We start from the raw sequence: 6,000 nt of genomic DNA, 5'->3' as shown, positions 1-6,000 counted from the left end.
TTTATGTATGTACCTTTACCTAAATAAAAATTATTATTATTATTATTTATTATTAACTGGAAAAGATCATTAGGGCAAATGGAGGGGACCTTCGACAAGCCGCCGGCTTCCCGCCCAGTCGAGGCCACTAGTGTTAGTGTCCCTAAGGTAAATTCAGGTAATATAATTTCCGACAACAGTTGACTAACTCCCGAGCGCCTATATTTACTGCTAGGTGAACAGAGGCATTAGATGAAAGAACGCAGACCACTGATTCACAGTATAGAGACCTGAGTGAATTCAATCCCAGGACATTACAGAAACGGTTGGGCACGTTTCCTGATGCCTCTGTTCACCTAACAGTTAAAATAGATACTCGGGGAGTTAGGCAACTGTTGTGGGTTGCATCCTGAGGAAGGTGAGTAGTTGGCCTAGCCCAGGGAGGACTAGGGGCTAGGCCCAACTACTGACCTAGCCCCCCCCCCCAGCACCCAGCCAGTCTTGCCTAGCTCCCGGCATTCTGCAGGGGCCAGATTCACGTAGCAGTTACGCAAGAACTTACGAACCTGTACATCTTTTCTCAATCTTTGGCGGTTTTGTTTACAATTATTAAACAGTTAACGAGCTCCGAAGCACCAGGAGGCTGTTTATAACAATAACAACAGATTATTGAGAAGTTTTCATGCTTGTAAACTGTTTAATAAATGTAACCAAAGCCGTCGAAGATTGAGGAAAGATGTACACGTTCGTAAGTTCTTGCGTAACTGCTTCGTGAATCGGTTTACCGTCCCTGATAAATGGAAATGATATAAAACCAATTTAAAGTTCTTTGGCATTGGGATTCCCCCCCCCCCCCACATTTATCATAGCATTTTGTTATTTTATTAACGAAGTCCTCATATGTGTAAATGTCTAAAATTTATACCATATTTTTACGTTTTACATTATTTTTATTTCATGAATTTTATGGAGAAATCAAATTGAATTTGTTTCCATATAAGTTAATGAAGCTTTAACAATTACATATAGAATATGTTAGTACTGTATTTATATATATTTATGTTTTTATATATATTTATGTTTTATATATATTTATGTTTTTATATAAACATCAAACATAGTTTGATGTTTATATTGACATATTTTTACATTTGTAGACTGTACATATTTACCGGTTTTGAGATAACTTGGCGGATTACTTGCTGCCTGAAACCTAAAACAACACCCACGTGAATGTTGACGCTTTGGCCTCTGGTGTCCTTCCATGACCCCATAACAGGTGGCACTCTGACCCCTGTGTGCCCTACTGCAGGTGTAGAGTGTACTGTACACTGCCTCTAGTTACAATACTGGCGGTAGATCATAGTGTATGTGTGTAGTGTTGCTCAGACCTCAGTAGATGTGGTCTTGTGTCAACAGCTAGCATAGAGGACCGGGCGGTGATCTTAGTGTGTTAACGGTATGTTAATTTTTTGTTCCTTGGGCAGTACTCACTTGGGCCAGGCTGTTAAAGGGCGATGAGAATTGCTTGGGTAATATTAAAGGTTATTTGTCGTTTAGGTAACTTTTTGTTGCGGTAGTAACTAGAACCTGATAGTTGTCATTGCTGTACGAGGTATCACTTTGTATTTTGCCATGTTTTCTGGTTATATGTATAGTTTACATTTTGTTATAACATTTTCATTATGTATATAGTTCAATACACACGTGTTGATATCCAAATAGGTTGGTGGTAAACCTACGAAAGTAATAAGCACACTGAACAGTGTTTACCTTGAGGGCTGCTATTTTTTTTTAGCAGCCTTGACAGGGACAGGAAGCTGGTGGTTTGTCAACCACCAGCTAGTACAGTTGGGTTCGTTCTGGACTTGCAGTCGAGAATTCTGGGTTTGAATCCCGGGTGGGACAGAAATGGTTGGGCACATTTCCATTCACCTTATTCCTAGCAGTAAGTAGGTACTCAGGAGTTAGTCAGTTGTTGACCAGATCACACTAGAAGGTGAAGGGACGACGACGTTTCGGTCCGTCCTGGACCATTCTCAAGTCGACTTGAGAATGGTCCAGGACGGACCGAAATGTCGTCGTCCCTTCACCTTCTAGTGTGATCTGGTCAATATACTTTAGCCACGTTATTGTGACTCATCGCCTGCTCAGGAGTTAGTCAGCTTCTTGTGGGGTTGTATCCTGAGTGACGTCGGTAATTTGACCTCGATATAAGCGTAATGTGTATGAATACACTCTTGTCTGCCTGACCCCTGGCACAGTTGATAAATGAATAAATAAAAGTCCCACCATTGTTCCTAAGAATTTTTTTCTAGCTGAATTTTAAACAGAAGTATTGTCTTAGCCACTATGGATTCAGCGGGTAGGTGATTCCATGGGTTTACTACCTAGTTGGTGGAATAAATATGCTTAGAATCATCATTTTCATTTTTGATCTGAAAGTGATGTAGATACAGGCAAGCTGCTGCCGCTGATATTTACGCACATTCTGCCAGTACAGGTAGTAAGCATCTACTAAATTCATTTATTTAGCCTTGCCTGTTAGCATGTGACTGGAATGTGGAGATGTAATTTTCTTGGCTTCAGTGGTTAAAGTTTATTTTTAATGAAAAGAGTTGGTTATGGGTTAATTTACGTAATATAATTTTTTTTTTTTTTTTTTTTTTTTTGAGATATATACAAGAGTTGTTACATTCTTGTAGAGCCACTAGTACGCGTAGCGTTTCGGGCAGGTCCCTGGAATACGATCCCCGCCGCGAAGAATCGTTTTTTCATCCAAGTACACATTTTACTGTTGAGTTAAACAGAGGCTACTGTTAAGGACTTGCGCCCAGTAAATCCTCCCCGGCCAGGATACGAACCCATGACATAGCGCTCGTGGAACGCCAGGCGAGTGTCTTACCACTGCACCACGGAGGCTGCTAAATTTGATCTCTTGAGTTGCAACATAGGGTGGAAAATAATATTAAAGTAAATTTGAGATCATATACATGTAAAATAGGTTTGCTGCTCAGAACAGACTAATCATGGGACACATGATTAGGGTATAATTGGATAAATTTAGATTTAGAAAAGACTTGGGTAAATACTGGTTCGGTAACAGGGTTGTTGATTTGTGGAACCAATTACCGCGTAACGTGGTGGAGGTGGGGTCCCTCGATTGTTTCAGGTGCGGGTTGGACAAGTATATGAGTGGGATTGGGTGGTTATAGATAGGAGCTGCCTCGTATGGGCTAATAGGCCTTCTGCAGTTGCCTTTGTTCTTATGTTCTTATGTACATTTATCTGGTATGTGTCCATTATTTTATTGTTATATATTCCTTACAAGTAGCATAAAACAATAATACTGTATAAGCTGTTACTTTGAAAATAATTTTGTCTTGTACTTTTGATTAACTGAATCTTAATAATGGTTCATGCGCTGGTAAAAAAATGCAAGAACACATAGATGGCCGACGTGGCCCCCAATTTAAGGTAGATAATTATTTTATTTTGGTTGATTACTGTGTATAGCTACATGGTGGGTTTTTTACTATTTAAATAGAGATTCTTGTTTTTTGTTGTGAGGGAGATAAAATAGAAGTGGCGAGTCGGCTGCTAACATTTTGCCTGACTTAACCGGACCTAGCCTAGTCAAACGTAATTCAACTTAATTGAGTTTCTTAATAATAATAATAATTTAGGAAAGGTACATACATAGTTGAAGAGTTACAGTACAAACATTGTTTGATTTTGAAGATAGAGGTAGTACATACAATACCTAAAGTCACTAGTACGCATAGCGTTTCGGGCATAGCATTTCTTGACAATTATCGTAATATAAAAAACATATCACACCATAAGTCATTTATTTCAAGTAAACCATATTACAGGGTCATGTGAAGTAAAATAGAGGATTTTGCTTGCTGTTGTTCTTGAAGATGTTGAAAAAAAATAACATTCAGAGCCTAATGTTTTTTATCATATTGATTTAATTTGGATATGAAATTAGAAATTGAGGGATTATTAATTAGTTCTTTATTAATTGTAGTTTTTGTAAATAATGTAAATGATATTGCACGAAGGATAATTATGAATTAAATCTTTTTACAAAAGATGTATCCTTTTGTATAATCCTTTGCATCCTTTGCTTCCTTAAATTCTGTTTTGTATTCTGAATATGGTAATTCTTTAGAAATTGTATTCCTAAAAATTCTGCTTGGTAATTTACATCAATGTGATGTTTAACAGACAGCTAAATTGGAATAATCTTTTATTAATTTAATTAATAAAAGATTAATACTGTAAATACAGTAATACTGTAGTGTAGTAGAGTACTGTATTGCTAATATCTAACCTGCATACTGTGTAGGAATTACACCATGCTGTACCACAGCAGGTTCACTGCATAAAGTACCACCATTTTAATGTTGTCAACAATAATATTGATCAAATGTTAGGTCGACATTGTAACAAACTAGGTTGTTGTAGGAATTATCCAGTACGTTCTCTCTCAGACATGGGAGTGTGGGAAATTGGAGTCACGGTGTAGTTGATCTGACTGGGACCACGGACCCCCGTGTTAATAACATATACAGTAGAGTACAGTATTCAACTTCAATGGATGTGCCAGTTGTGGATTCTACCGTGGTCATTATGTTCTGTTTTGTATAGGTGGTCATGCTCAAAAATATAAAATGCTTACCTTTAGAATGTTTTGAGTTCTCAATATTGACCTTAACCTAAGCTAGGGATTGTTTGTTGGATTCAAATCTATGGGCACAGGATAAATTAGAAAGACATGACTATATATGTACGAGCATGGCAATAATATTGTTTTATAAATAAATTCAAGCAGTGCATTGCCTCCATATGCCTAAACAAATGGTACATTTAGTGTTGCATGGGCCTGTATTCAAAGGCCTTAGGTCTACACTACACTACATACAGAAATCACAATAGTGTGATGCATCAAATGAACAAATCCACAAGGGCCGTGACAAGGATTCGAACCTACGTCTGAGATCATCCCAGACGCTGCCTTTATCGACTGAGCTACAACGTGGTCAAAAGAGTTGAAACCGAAGTTCTGCTGAACTTACTGGATCCTGCAGCCTCTCCGAGACACAAACCAAAGTTTTACACAACTCCCCCATGCACTCGAGCTATGTCAATAGGCCATTCTCCCTCTTCGCCCTTACTTCATTACACACACAAATTACAATAGCATGATGCATCAAATGAACAAATCCTTAAGGGCCATGACGAGGATTCGAACCTACGTCCGAGATCATCCCAGATGCTGCCTTTATCGACCGAGCTACGACTTGTGGATTTGTTCGCCATAGGTCTAGTTTTATTGAAAATGTCTGAAGTACTGTACTGGTATCAGTGTTAGTTAAACACATGGGACAAAATCAAAAGCGACCATACGAGTCATAAATACTGTACTCGTACTCCGCCCACATAAAACAGAAACAAGCAACACTTAGTGGGCCTGCCAGAGGCTTAGGACCCATGCAGGAATGCAAAAAAAAAAAAAAAGTTACCCTGTAGAAGAACTCTCAAAATCCTCTCCAGGTATGCTCCGGGTATGCTCCAGGTATGCCACAAATGTCTGTTGAACATAGTGGATCACCAAAAAGATAACAATATGCATTTTATCTTGTATCTACATGCATTTATCTATAACCTAATCTGAAGTAATATGATTTATAAAGAGTTTTATTATTTAGTTTACACATTCTTATGACACATTAACACACCATCTGATACAAAATAGAGTATTCTGAAGTTTTTTAAATTACCATTACTGTAATTTACATGATATGGCATATCTCGGCCACCTGACACTGGTTATCTGTTTTCATTTTATATTCAATATACTGTATTATACTGATGACTTCATTTCCAAAAATTTGGTTTCTTATAAATAATTTTGCAAAATGAAAATTAGTATCAACTTGAGAAAGTATTGCAGTGACTACATTCCCTAGCTCTGCTCACAAAATAGTTTTTTTTAATTTATTGAATAAACAA

General features: G+C 37.7%; 1 protein-coding gene across 7 annotated transcripts in view; it reads left to right on the top strand.

The window, feature by feature from the left end:
- The first annotated feature begins 1,182 nt into the window (after positions 1 to 1,182).
- Positions 1,183 to 6,000, top strand: part of Dbp73D (putative ATP-dependent RNA helicase Dbp73D) — a 32,800-nt gene continuing 27,982 nt past the window's right edge. For 5 of the 7 annotated variants that reach the window (XM_045762340.2, XM_045762343.2, XM_045762338.2 and 2 more), the window contains exon 1: positions 1,183 to 1,438. The gene's annotated coding sequence lies outside the window, so the exon portion shown is untranslated. The remainder of the gene's footprint in view (positions 1,439 to 6,000) is intronic. The other 2 variants (XM_069301793.1, XM_045762341.2) reach the window with 2 other exon arrangements.

This window comes from Procambarus clarkii, chromosome 46 (genome assembly GCF_040958095.1).
Source record: "Procambarus clarkii isolate CNS0578487 chromosome 46, FALCON_Pclarkii_2.0, whole genome shotgun sequence".
NCBI lineage: Eukaryota > Metazoa > Arthropoda > Malacostraca > Decapoda > Cambaridae > Procambarus > Procambarus clarkii.
This window is presented reverse-complemented; position numbering and strand designations above follow the sequence as displayed.